Here is a 14,580-nt window from a genome sequence, read left to right as displayed (position 1 = left end):
CAGGACATGTGGGCTGTAATTGAAGAAGTGTCATTATGATCTCTCCATTGGCAAAAGATTCTGGAATAGTTCCTCATTTGGATCTCTGGCAGGGGACTGCCAAGGGGTAGGTGACCATGAGAAAAAGATTAAATAATCAACGAAAGGATAACGTTCTACGAGTTGGGGCGTGGAATGTCAGAACCTTGAACGTAGTAGGGAATCTAGAAAATCTGAAAAGGGAAATGCAAAGTCTCGAGCTGGATATAGTAGGGGTCAGTGGAGTGAAATGGAAAGAAGACAAGGATTTCTGGTCAGATGAGTATAGGGTAATATCACCAGCAGCAAAAAATGGTATAAATGGAGTAGGATTCGTTATGAATAGGAAGGTAGGGCAGAGAGTGTGTTACCGTGAACAGTTCAGTGATAGAGTTGTTCTTATTAGAATCGACAGCAAACCAACACCGATAACGATAGTGCAGGTATATTTCGGCGTCGCAAGCTGAAGATGAAGAGATAGAGAAAGTACATGAGGATACTGAAATGGCAATAAAGTACGCAAAAGGAGACGAAAATTGAATAGTCATGGAAGACTGGAATGCAGTTGTAGGAGAAGGAGTAGAAGAAAACGTTACACTATAATATAGGCTCGGGACAAGGAATGAGAAAGGATAAAGACTAATTCAGTTCTGTACCGTTACAGCTAGTAATAGCGAATAATCTGTTCAAAAGTCACAAGAGGAGGAGGTGTACTTGAAAAAGGCCGGATGATACGGGAAGATTTCATTTAGATTACGTCACTGTCAGACAGAGATTCCCAAATCAGATCCTGGATTGTAAGGCGTACCCAGGAGCAGATACAGACTTACATCACAATGTAGTGAAAGGCTGAAGTTTAAGACATTAGTCAGGAAGAATCAATACGCAAAGAAGTGGGATACAGAAGTACTAAGGAATGACGAAATACCCTTGAAGTTATCGCAGGATATAAATACAAATCAAATGGCTCTGAGCACTATGGGACTTAACTTCTGAGGTCATCAGTCCCCTAGAACTTCGAACTACTTAAACCTAACTAACCTAAGGACATCACACACACCCACGCCCGAGGCAGGATTCGAACCTGCGACCGTAGCGGTGGCGCGGTTCCACACTGTAGCGCCTAGAACCGCTTGGCCACACCGGCCGGCATATAAATACAGCAATAAGGAATAGCTCAGTAGGCAGCACAGTTGAAGAGGAATGGACATCACTAAAGAGGACCATCACAGAAGTTGGAAGAGAGAGAGGAAGGTACACAGAAGATAAATGCGAAGAAACCATGGGTAAAATAAGAAATACTTCAGTTGATCGAGGGAAGGAGGAATTACAAAAATGTTCCGAGAAACTCAGGAGAAATACAGGTCGCTGTGGAATGAAATAAATAGGAAATGCACGGAAGATAAGATGAAACGCCTGCATGAAAAATGTGAAGAAATCGAAAAAGAAATGATTGTCGGAAGGACAGACTCAGCGTACAGGAAAGTCAAAACATCCGTCGGTAACATTAAAAGCAAGGGTGGTAACATTAAGAGTGCAACGGGAATTCCACTACTAAATGCAGAGGAGAGAGCGGATCTGTGGAAAGAATACATTGAAGGCCTCTATGAGGGGGAAGATTTCTATGATGTGATAGAAGATGAAACAGGAGTCGATTTGAAGAGATAGAGGACCCAGTATTAGAATTTAAAAGAGCTTTCATGGACTCAAGATCAAATAAAGCAGAAGGAAAAGATAACATTCCAGCCGAATTTCTAAAATCATTGGGGGAAGTGGCAAAAAAAACGACTATTCACATTGGTGTGTAGAATGTATGAGTCTGGTGACCTACCATCTGAATTTCGAAACATCATCTTCCACACAATTCCGAAGATGGCATGAGCTAACAAGTGCGAGAATTATCACACGATCTGGTTAACAGCTCATGCATCCAAGTTGCTTACAAGAATAATATACAGAAGAATAGAAAAGAAAATTGAGGATGCGTTAAATGACGATCAGTTTGGCTTTAGGAAAAGGAAAGTCACGTGAGAGGGAATTCTGACTTGTGGTTATTAATGGAAGCAAGATTAAAGAAAGATCAAGACACTTTCAGAGGATTTGTCGACCTGTAAAAAGAGTTCGACGATGTAAAATAGTGCAAGATGTTTGAAATTCTGAAAAAGTAGGCGTAAGCTGTAGTGAGAGACGGGTCATATAAAATACGTACAACAGCCAAGATGGTATAATAAGAGTGGCCGACCAAGAACGAAGTGATCGTATTATAAAGGTTGTAAGACAAGGATGTAGACTTTCGTCCCTACCTTTCAATCTGTACATCGAATAAGCAATGATAGAATTAAAGGATAGGTTCAGGAGTGGAATGAAAATGCATGGTGAAAGAATAATAATGATACGATTCGCCGATGATGTTGCTATCCTGAGTGAAAGTGAAGAAGAATCATATTATCTGGTGAACGGAATGAACAATCTAATGAGTAGAGAATATGGACTGAGAATAAATAGAAGAAAGACGAAAGTAATAAGATGCAGCAGAAAAGAGAACAGCGAGGAACTTAACATCAGGACTGATGGTCACGAAGTAGATGAAGTTAAGGAATTATTCTACATACACAGTAAAATATCCAATGATGGACGTAGCAAGGAGGACATCAAAAGCAAACTAGCAATGGCAAAAATGGCAATGGAACTCTACTAGTATCAAACATAGGCCTTCATTTCAGGAAGAAATATCTAATAACGTACGTCTGGAGTACTGCATTGTATGGTAGTGAAACATGGACTGTGGGAAAACCGGAACAGAAGAGAATCGAAACATTTGAGATGTGGTGCAACAGACGAATGTTAAAAATTAGGTGGACTGATAAGGTAACGAATCAGGACGTCGTGTGAAGAATGTGAGAGGAAAGGAATATGTGGAAAACACTGATAAGGGGAAGGGGCAGGATGGTATGTCATCCGTTAAGGCATGAGGGAATGACCTCCATGGTACTAGAGGGAACCGTAGAGGGCAAAAACGATGGTGGAAGTCAGAGATTGGAATACATCCACCAAATAATTGAGAACGTGGGTTGCAAGTGCTATTTTGAGATGAAGTCTTTTGCACAGGAGAGGAATTCGTGGCGGGCTGCATCAGACCAATCAGAAAACTGATGACACAAAAAAAATTTAGTAAACAGCTGTGGATATTTTAAACTGGAAAACGTACCCCTTTTTATTTCTTAAATTTTAAATGTGCAGTTCAAAAGTAATAAATTATGGTCAGAATACACATATTCCTCCGGAAATTTTCTCCAGTTGAAAATCTCATTTCGAAATCTCTGTAACGGCACCACCAGGAGAGGGAAAGTTAGTTTTGTGCGATATTCGGAGTACGAGTTACAGCCAGATGCTGGCCGAATTGCAGTAAGTTACGCATACCAGCAGTTGCGAAGCCAAATAGAGGCCACAGGGGCGTAGAACTGCCGGAGAGGGCGCACACAGCAGTTTCCATGGTGCAAGTCACAGGCAGAAGAGGGCCACTGGCCAACCTAAGTGTTATACATACGTGACACGAAGTGGCGTGCTTCGCAAAACAGAGGTGCACAGTCAAGTATAAATAGGTGCCGTTTTCTAACGAGATTCATTCAAGCGTGGCAGCTCTCCTGGACAGTGGGGCGTATCACACCACCAGGCTACACGCAGCAACAGCATCCCAGTCCACGGTGGGTCGTTGGTTCGACCCTCTGAGACCGACGCGGGGTCTGCAGCCAGCCAGTGGCTGGCCACTCTTCGCCTCGCTGCCGCGGGCAGTCGTCTTGGCTCCCAATACACGCTGGAGACTTGACAAGGCGAGGGCTGCAGATTCGGACGCCGGATATCGGGCGCTTGTTCGCCGCCGCTGTCTCAGCCACGCCGGCGAGGAGAAGGACGCAGCTGGCCACCTGCGGCTCACACGTAGCAGCACTGAGATGGCTGCTGGTGCACCCTGACATCATCGTAACTCAGCGGGCCGGCCAAGGCTGGCACGACTCAGCGTTGCACTGCACGGGCTGCTGGGGTGCTTGCTAAGTACTGCAGGGCCCTGTGATGCAGACGGATGTGAACGGAGCACTGTAGTGGAAACAAATAAATTATTTGGAAAGTTCTCGCCGAGTTTTAATACGGCACCTCCTGGCCCCATCCACTACATTTGGTGCCTTCCCACTACATTTGGTCATCCAGATACATCCGGTTGCAGAAGCCACCACAACATCTCTATCTTACATTTTACAATCATTTACAAGATAGAACTACTTCAGCTTTAAGTACTTTATTTATAAGCACGACCTGTTTCACAGTATCTTAGTTGCATTTTCAATAAAATCAAGTCATGTTCTGACAAGAAAAGACAATGGGGACGACCCAGCGAACAGAAAGTACTTACAGTCGAAGCAGTTTTGTCTTCAGAATGAGACATCCAGTCCATGGTTGCCCTGAATACAAAGTGTTCTGCGTTATATTCAATCTGAAACATTTCAGTGCCCATGTGTCTCTTCCGTGCATAAAACTTACTTTCATTATTCTTAAGACAAGTGTTAGGATGACTAAATTATGGTCTGTGCAAAATTCCGTCGCTTATTTTTCGACTAAAGAATCCCAGTCATCCATTGAATTAAAGTTTCGCCTTCCTGAACTATTTGAATAACCTACTGAGGTCTGCTTTTCTCATGTTTACAGCAATGTGTATACTCTATATTAGTACTTCTCAAGATTGATGTCATACGTTCAGTTTTTCCTGACAATGTCCTCAAACGGAGTCTTCCGCTAACATTCCTAATGTGAGCTATGAACCGAGCCCTAAAACGTTTCTCTGGTAACTTTATTTTCCTTCTTTCTTATCTATTGTAGATAGCATACGGAACTCATCTCCACACAAGCCCCAATAGCTACGATTTGTTGCAAGAATCGTGAATTTTTCATGTGAATGGAGGAAATGAGACTCATCCCTAATGGTCGGTAGTCATTTGAAATCAGCATAGTTCTGGTGGCTTACGCTCCCAGGGAAATCTGTAGTAGTGTGACGTCTGTGAAGACATATTTTGTAAGACGGCAGCTAAAAGCCCCATTATAGCTTTAGCGGTCATGATTATACAATGGTAAAACACTGGACTCGTATTCGGAATGTTAGCAATTCGACACACTCCAGAAGCCACCACACAGTACACGGCGGAGGGTACCTTGTATGAGTACGAGCTAATTCCCATCCGGTCATCCAGACAGATGTGCTCCTTGATTGCAAGAATCGTTTGAGGGGAATGCCCGGATGGTTCCTTTAAAAGGGTGCCGCCGATTTTATTTTCCTGTCAGAGCTTGTGCTGACTCTCTAAAGATCTCATCGTCAGCGAGACAAACTAATATATCTACCTTTATGACACGAGACAGCCTTGATTTACTATTCAGGAGTTTACTGGGTGGGTGTCTTAAGTATGTGAAGTAGAGGTAGTGGTTTGGCAAGCTTGAATAAGTTTTTATGCTCTCTCTCTCTCTCTCTCTATTTTATTACATTCATTTAGGTTAAATGGAAAACGGAAGGCCATGTTTGATGAAAAAGAACCAACGAAATTAACGTATATGTTATGCTTGCCTCTACGTCAATGTGAATAAACGGAAGGCCTTGTTATGGCACGTTGAAAAGAATCAACGAAATCAGTGTATGTGTTATGCTTGCCTCTACGTCAATATCCTGGATTAAATTCCAAAGCCCTTGGTCTTATTAGAGAGAAGCACTCATCCACATGAGTGCTAAAAGGAATCCGTTAAACTTAGGCTACACGATAAATCAGTCAAATCTAAAGGCCTTAAATTCAACTAAATACCTAAGAATTACAATTACGAACAACTTAAATTGGAAGGAACACACAGAAAATGTTGTGGGGAAGGCTAACCGAAGACTGGGTTTTATTGGCAGGACACTTAGAAAATGTAATAGATCTACTAAGGAGACTGTCTACACTGCGCTTGTCCTTCCTCTTTTAGAATACTGCTGCGCTGTGTGGGATTCTTACGAGATAGGACTGACGGAGTAAATGGAAAAAGTTCAAAGAAAGGCAGCACGTTTTGTATTATCGCGAAATAGGATAGAGAGTGTCACTGAAATGATACGGAATTTGAGATGGACGTAATTAAAACAAAGGCGTTTTTCGTTGCAGAGAAATCTTGTCACGAAATTCCAATTACCAGCTCTCACCTCCGAATGCGAAAGTTTTTTTGTTGAGCAGCACAGGGAGAAACGATCATCATGATAAAATAAGGGAAATCAGAGCTTGTACGAAAAGATATAGGTGTTCGCTCTTTCCGCGCCCTATACGAGATTAGAATCATAGAGAATTGTGCAAGTGATTCCATGAACCCTGTGTCAGGCACCTAAATGTGATTTGCAGAGTACACATGTAGATGTAGATGTAGATGTCCCGGCTCCTTTCCCTTCATAACTATACAGAACTAACATAACACTGTCCAAGCACTTATCAGAGTCATCCTCACGACACAGTTACTCACTCCACATTCCGTAACGGGTCGAAGTAAGTCAATGAGAAACCACCTCCACTATGACCTTGCTAGATCGGTGATATAGGATACCTGGTGCCCTGAGTGTGAGAAAACTTCGGTTTTGATGTTATGCTTGACGCGCATGACAAGACAACACGATTACTACGTTTTAACACGAAATTATTACAGCTGATAATCACGTTTGATTGATTAATGCCTTAGCTTAATAATGTTTCTTAGGAAGGCGATCGTGATATTAAAAATTACAGAAATAATTCAAGATATTTCTCCACTTTTTAACGCGGATAAAATATTGCAGGTTACAGTGCCGTGTCATACTGAAAGCGAAGCCGACGCTCCGCCGAAATTGCTAGTTTCTTCCTCAGGGCATCCAGTCATTAATAGACAGCAAATATCTAAGATTTCACTTTCTGTTTCCCAATAACAAGTAACTGAGCCATCAGGCAGCCAAATATTTCCATTGTACGCATGTATGTAAAAAAACGTTTTATGTTAATGAATTCAAGGCTTCACATGACACTACTACTGCTCGGAGAAACTCATAATAATATTTACTAGAAATGGTGACTGGAAACTTGTGAGAACTCCAGGAGTTATACGTGGATTTGCTGCTTTTCTCGAGCATTCGCCTTACCGTTAGACTATCCAAACACATCACCGCAGCATGACAAGTTCTCCCATCTCTGATCGAGTAAGGAGGCGTGCTCCGGTTGCCACATGGTAAGGCTACATCAGCAAAGGAGTGCAGGTTCGAATCCAAAGTCCGACAAAATATTGCCGCTGTCTCATAAATAGGATATCAGGATACGAGTTTCAGCTTGGACACAAATGTGTGATTTGGACATGTCATTATTGTATGTACTCTCCGAATGCATGCAGAGTGCTCTAAATCACGGTGCAGTGGTTTCTAATAAAGCAGAAAGAAATTCGTAAAATACATTGCATTCTATCATCAGTTGTTGCTGATTGGCTGAATGGATGATATCCATATTTGCAATCCATAAGCAGAAGTTTCATTAACTCGTATCTTGTGCAGGAAACCAAGGCACATCGTACTTTCCTTTGCAACCACAGTTTCTAACGCTATGTCATGAACAGGCATGTTTGGGGTGTTCTTATCAAGTAAGAAAGAGTTATAAGTATGGTCGCTGCAGCGCTGCAGTCGGTTGTCCGTACGTGCTCCCTTTAACCCTTGGCGCACAGCGTTCAGTACAGTGGACTGTTGTTAAAGGTCGCATCTCTGGCGTTTTCAATGAGTCATGAGGCTACAAACGCACGCAGTCCACTGCAGTGGGCACTGCCTGCTGGTGTTGTGCCCTGCATGCATTTGCAGCCTCATGACTGATTGAAAACGCCAGAGAAGTGACTTTTGAAAGCTATCCATTGCAGTGAAAACCATGCACCACTGGCTTTACATGTAAGTACAACTCACGCAACGTAGTGTGGCCCCGATTCAGAAACGCATTCTCTCTGGGCGAGACCATCCCTTTGATCGAAAAGGGTGGCAGCCTTGGTTGGCTTTCGCCTGTCGAACGTCACAATTCTTTCGTTCCCATTGCTATCTCTTTACTACATAGCACGGCACGGCAGTCTTCTCGCACCTATCTCGAGGGAAAGTTCTTAGTTATCTGGCACGTGCGATTGCGTGCAATATTATTCAATTTATGTCGGAAGATGCAGACGACAAAACAAATATACTATTACATCATGTGCTTGAGATGGATACAGGAACCGCTAGCTACTCCAGTACCCAGTAAAGAGAATAAAGAAGGGGCGCGGAAAGTACTTCACATGACTTCACTGTTCCAGGAAAGACACAGATGAACCAGAAGAAAACATTTTGTTTAGGTAAGACTGAATGAAATTGTTTCATTGGAAAGGTCACATATTTTCCATGTGAGACAAGTTCTTTATTTTACCTTTGCAGTATCGTAATAACGAACATTCTACACTTCGTTAAATTTTTATACCTTGCTTCTTTCAATGAGATTTGCTTGTGCAAGTGCGTAAACGGAATTTTTTCCTTTGGTTGATCATTTGTTTATATTACTGTTTCTTTTTCGGTACTCTAGTGAGAAACTATTAAGGCTGAACGTCTGTATTTGTCGAAATAATGGTCGTACTGACGTACATATGATATGCGTAAGAAATACCTCATTTTATTGAAAATGTCTTGAGTGTGAACTTCACGCAGATTCGCTCTCTATTTGAAAAAGATGTGGAAGCAGTCGAAATTAAGGAATGGATTAGTAATGTTTTCGAAGAAGGCACAGTGACAGATGGAATGGCGTGGAAATGGGCTAAAGCGTTTAAAGTGCAATGAGAGTGACCATCTGTTAGCATTGAACGTTGGGTACAGGCAGTATGTGCAAAGGGTCGAGAATACACACGCTTTACAACTAACGTCCTCAATTTTCATGAAGTACTCCTTATGAAACTCTTGCAGGATGATTAATCTGCCGCACGTTGTGTTCATTGATAATACTGAAGTAGTCAAAACCAATAGTTTAGGCAGTGCTTTGAGTTTCCTTGAATGGTACAGTGATAAAAATGATGACATTTTAAATACCGTACTTGAAAAATGATTTAGACTGTCAGCGCGACAACAGCAACGAAGACGTCAGCGGCCGTCAGCTAATCGAGCGGCAGAATAGAATGTAGAAGGTACTTGCTATTTATGATAAGTGCTTTATTATTTGTGGAAATTATTTATGTTATAAGTTTTTCATGTAAAAAAATATTGTTGAAAAAGAAGAACTTTTGATTTTTTAATCTACGTACGATAACAACGGTTAAAACACATGCAGTGTATTACGGCAAATAATTAAGCAAACGTAACCATTACAGTATCGTGCATTTAAGCAAAGTCGTTCATAGCATCTTCTAGAAATAATATTACAGTAACAGTTAAGAATATATATGAAGATGGTATCTGTTCTTTCGTACATATCCGGAAGAACAGATACCATCGGTGACCATGCAGCTCTTTAGAATGAAATTACAATGAAATGAATACCCGTAGCTGCAATGTAAGCAGGATATCGCAGGTTCGGTCCTTGTTGAGGCACACATTTGCAACTGTCCCCGTTGACTTATATAAACGCCTGTATGCAGCAAGGGGTGTCATTTCATTGTAATTTCACAGTTAAGAATAAGTTCTGAAATGATTTCAAAGCATGTATAAGATTCTGAAATGTTGCCAGTAAGATTAAGTATTACTTGGTGTCATAAACCACAACGCAGGCCGGAAAATTATTTGAGAGCCTACTGGAAAATTAAAAAAAGAAAACACCGAAAGCGTTGTGACTTTACCAGTAAGATAACTGTATTGAAAAAGGACTCGTAACCGCATACGCTCATAAAGGATTCATTACAATAAAAAATCCATCTGTAGCACATATATGACCTGAAGGTGCGATTCAAAGTAACGCACGATGTACATGACCTATGGTCACTCACCTTTTCCTAAACAATTGCCCTATCAAGTCGAGTTTCTTCATTTATTCCAATTGTAACTTTACTGACTCACAAGCAAACAATAACCTTCCAACCTAACGTTGACACTGGATTATGTTAAATACCGGAGTTACCACAGCGATCTTTCTCAGAGTATAATATCGAGGGGAAAAAGAAACTTATGCTTTCTATTTCATCTCTGTGCTTTTGAAATTACAAGCGCGAAGTGAGACGAAAACTTATTTCTAACTATCTATAGTAGTTCTTATTTTCTGAAAGATGTTCTACCACTAATCCTTGGTACTATCAACTTTTCTTTCGTATATGTAGTCGAAATGATGACAGCAAATACAAACTACGTTCTTATAAAGCCACAAACTAACGTAATACATAAAGGACTTTAGAGTCCAGTTTAACGTCTCATAGATGATGGCATTACAAACGGAGTACAGGATAGGATTGTTTAAGGACAGGGGCTGAAATCGAAAGTGTCTTTTTCAAAGTAGCCACGCGGTCATTTGGTTTCACTATTATAGGGAAGAAACGGAATACGAAATTCAGCAGTCTGGGCGTGGATTCGAAACACTGTCCTCCAAAATGGGAGTGCACTGTCCTAACTACTGAGCTATCTTGTTAAGTATCAGCCCGACAGAACGCATGTATTGCAAACCTATATCCTAGCGTTGTACGTAAGTCACCTATCTATCATTTGGCGTATGTTATGCGATTGGTTCACAGGTACTTTATCTACAAAGGTGAATATCTCGTCAGTTAAGGAAGGAGTGGTACATTCACATCTCCAGCTCCAGTTATCGACATTTCCAAGTCAACCGACATTTCAGGAAGCAGATAAACGTTGCGAATGAAATGCTATTCCAATTGTCAACCAATAGGCAATCTGAATGTAATCCGTTGCACAAACTACTTTTAATTATTGAACGAAATCAAATTAGAGTGACTTTTTTTATTTCGGTCTGACGTTCTGTGCTACTTGGGTTCTATGAATAGATTTAGACATTGCTTACTGGAGACTATGAAAATTCGTGTTCGTTGTTTCAGCTATGCTCGTTGAGCCGCTGCTGTAAGGTTTTCTGGGTCCTCATCCACTCGCGTGCTGTTTCTGCAGGTGATTCCTGTAATAACCCTACACAAAAAGAAAGGGTCAAAGGAAGGCTCCGAGACGCATTCCCCTTGCATCTAAATATTCCCTCTGTGCCACTGGCGCGGTGCCATTCCTTGTAAGAAACGAGTCTGTTGTCGCGTCGGGGTCAATATTCCAGAAGATAAGGTAGCGCTGACACTAATACCAGTAATGGAGCAGCGTCTTCAGGTCGCTTCGTTCAGAAACTCCACGACTGCACTGGTCTACTTCACAGTGACTCAGAAGGCCGACGTGAAAACTGACTGCTCACTGCGGAACAACGTCGTTCGTAAGTCAGACTGACACATCTTAGAACTTCAGTCACTTTCCTTTGACGTTGTGTCCAGGACGCTCGCCGCTGGCGAGTATTTTACGGACAACAAATCTACAAAGGGTTGGGTATTATATATCTCATTTCTATCACATTTTCGGGAATTACGAGGTAAATCCATTGCTTTTACAGCCGGCCATTGTGGCCGAGAGGTTCTAGGCGCTTTAGTCTGGAACCGCGCGACCGCTACGTTCGCAGGTTCGAATCCTGCCTCGGGCATGGAAGTGTGTGATGTCCTTAGGTTAGTTAGGTTTAAGTAGTTCTACGTTCTAGTGGACTGATCACCTCAGATGTTAAGTCCCATAGTGCTCAGAGCAATTTGAACCATTGCTTTTACATTTACTTATATAGCCGAACCTCTATATTTTAATGACTGTCGTTCCCTCACAATATTTGTGTAACTGGAACAACGTATTTTTCGAGTCCTATATTAAGAAAAGAGATGGAAAACCCAATAATCGTTGTCAAAATTGCAACACTTACAAAGACGCGTGTAAATGAAATGAATTTCGTAGTACTGATTAAGTACCCTACAGTACGCAAATGGTTGGGATTCAGCGCCTGAACGTCTTACACCGAGGTGACATGTCATGGGATAGCTTCTAATACCGTGTCGGGCCTCCTTTTGCCCGGCGTAATGCACCAACTCGACATGGAATAGACTCAACAAGCGTGAACCATTCCGCCTCTACAGCCATCCAATACTGCGGAAGCGTTGGGTCGCAGGATATTGTGCACGAACTGATCTCTCGATTATGTCCCATATATGTTCGATATGCGGCCAGATCATTCGCTCGAATCGTCTCGAATGCTCTTCAAACTATTCGCGAACATTTATAGCCCGATGACGTGATGCATAGTCCTCTATAAAAATTTCATCGTTGTTTCAGAATGTTTGAGAAAATGAAGTCCATGAATGGCTGAAAATAGTTTCCAAGTAACCGAAAAAAAATAATAATTTCCAGTCAATGATTGGTTCAGTTGGACCAGAGGACCCTATCCATGCCGGCCGGAGTGGCCGTGAGGTTCTAGGCGCTGCAGTCCGGAGCCGAGCGACCGCTACGGTCGCAGGTTCGAATCCTGCCTCGGGCATGGATGTGTGTGATGTCCTTAGGTTAGTTAGGATTAATTAGTTCTAAGTTCTAGGCGACTGACGACCTCGGAAGTTAAGTCGCATAGTGCTCAGAGCCATTTGAACCATTTTGAACCCTATCCATTCCACGTGAACATAGCCCACACCATTTTGGAGCCACCACAAGTTTGTACAGTGCCTTATTGACAACGTGGGTCCATTGCTTCGTGAGGTATGCGCCACACTCGAACCCCACTATTAACTCTTATCAACTGACCAGGTCACAGTTTTATAGTCGTCTAGGGCCCAACCGATATGGTCACGTGCTCTCGAGAGTCGCTGCAAGCGATGTCGTGACGTTAGCAAAGGCACTCGCGTCAGTCGTTTTCTATCGCAGCCCATTAACGCCAAATTTCGCCACGCTGTTATAACGGATGCGTTAATCATACGTTCCACACTGATTTCTCCGCTTATTTCACGCATTTTTGCCTGTCTGTTAGCACTGTGAACTATATGCAAACATAGCTGCTCTCGGTTGTTAAGTGAAGGCCATCGGCCACTCCGTTATCCGTGGTGAGAAGTAATGCCTGAAATTTGGAATTCTCGGCACACTCTTGACACTGTGAATCTCAGAATAGAGAGCTCCCTAACGATTTCTGAAATGGGATGTTGATGCGTCTAGCTTCAACTTCCATTTCGCGTTCAAAGCCTGTTAATTCCCGTAATGCGCCCATAATCACTCGCAGACCGTTTTACGTGGATCACCTGAGTGCCAATGACAGTTATGACAATGCAATGCCCTTTTATACCTCGTGTACGTGATACTGCCGCTATTTGCATGTGTACATATCGCTATTCCATGACTTCTGCCCCTCAGTGTAATGTACTATCACTACAACGATAAGGATACAGACTCTGAAGGTGGTGGTGATATTATCTGTTTGGCAATAAACTCCGTCCTTCGCAGTGGTGACTCTAGGGATCGCGTATAACACTAGACATGGGGATGGCCGCCGAAGGATATAAATACCCGGCCTCCTGGGTGGATCGGCAGTTATCAATTTCTCTTGAAGGCCTTCGTTGCGCCGATTCTCGAATACAGCTGTTACATCACTTTTCAGAATCTGGACTGCGATTTAGAAGGCTCTTTAATTATTTGTTATGTAACAAGTGTTGCATAGGAAACATTGGGAACAGAAATAAATTTAACAATAACACAAGAGCTCAAGGTAAATGGCATGCCTACAACTGCACCATCTGTAAGGAAATAACATCAATGGGTGCAAGTTCGAGTTACACATCACAAATAATATACGAAAGAAATCTGACACAACATCTCAGCCTAATGTTAACTGTGTTGACCAACTAAGCAGCACGTAGTAGACAACTCGTACAACACATTAAAAGGTCTTCACTGTGCTGTAGTATAGACAAGATAGGTAGGTCCAGCCAAAAAAAATAACACTAGCCCAATCGATTAGGCATAGGAAGGTGAACCATTTGAAAACAACAATAACATTACAGCACACTCCCAGGAACTAATTAACTTAAATCTTCCACAACTGAAACTATTCCAGCCAAACATTTGTAGCCGTACAATGGCCTCATCATTTGAACAATCGTAAACGGGATATCACTGAAATCTCCAACTATTAATACTGAAGTTGAATCACGATGAAAATGCCAGGGAGTGCACAATCAATGCTTTCGTCAAGCACCACCAGCACGAAACTCTTCCTGCACACCAGTGCTCTGGAGCACACATTACGACTTTTATCCCCATACCTACCGTCACCACGATCTCCTGTGGAGCCAAGACGCCAGTCATGATCCTCCAACCCAGAACAGGCAACGATGTCCATGCACTGATAATTTCCGTTGGCCGCCAGCTCAGTCTTGGACACCACCTGGATGCCCCGTTGTTGATTAATTGCACCCGAACTTGAAGCTCTGTCCGTATACCTCCTTCCCCATCTCTGATGCTTCCCTTGTTGCGATTCGTCGGTAACTCTCCAGTATTACTGAACCAGC

This window comes from Schistocerca cancellata, chromosome 8 (assembly GCF_023864275.1).
Source record: "Schistocerca cancellata isolate TAMUIC-IGC-003103 chromosome 8, iqSchCanc2.1, whole genome shotgun sequence".
In the NCBI taxonomy this organism is placed as follows: Eukaryota; Metazoa; Arthropoda; class Insecta; order Orthoptera; family Acrididae; genus Schistocerca; species Schistocerca cancellata.
The sequence above is the reverse complement of the archived record's forward strand: the minus strand, read 5'-3'. Positions refer to the sequence as shown.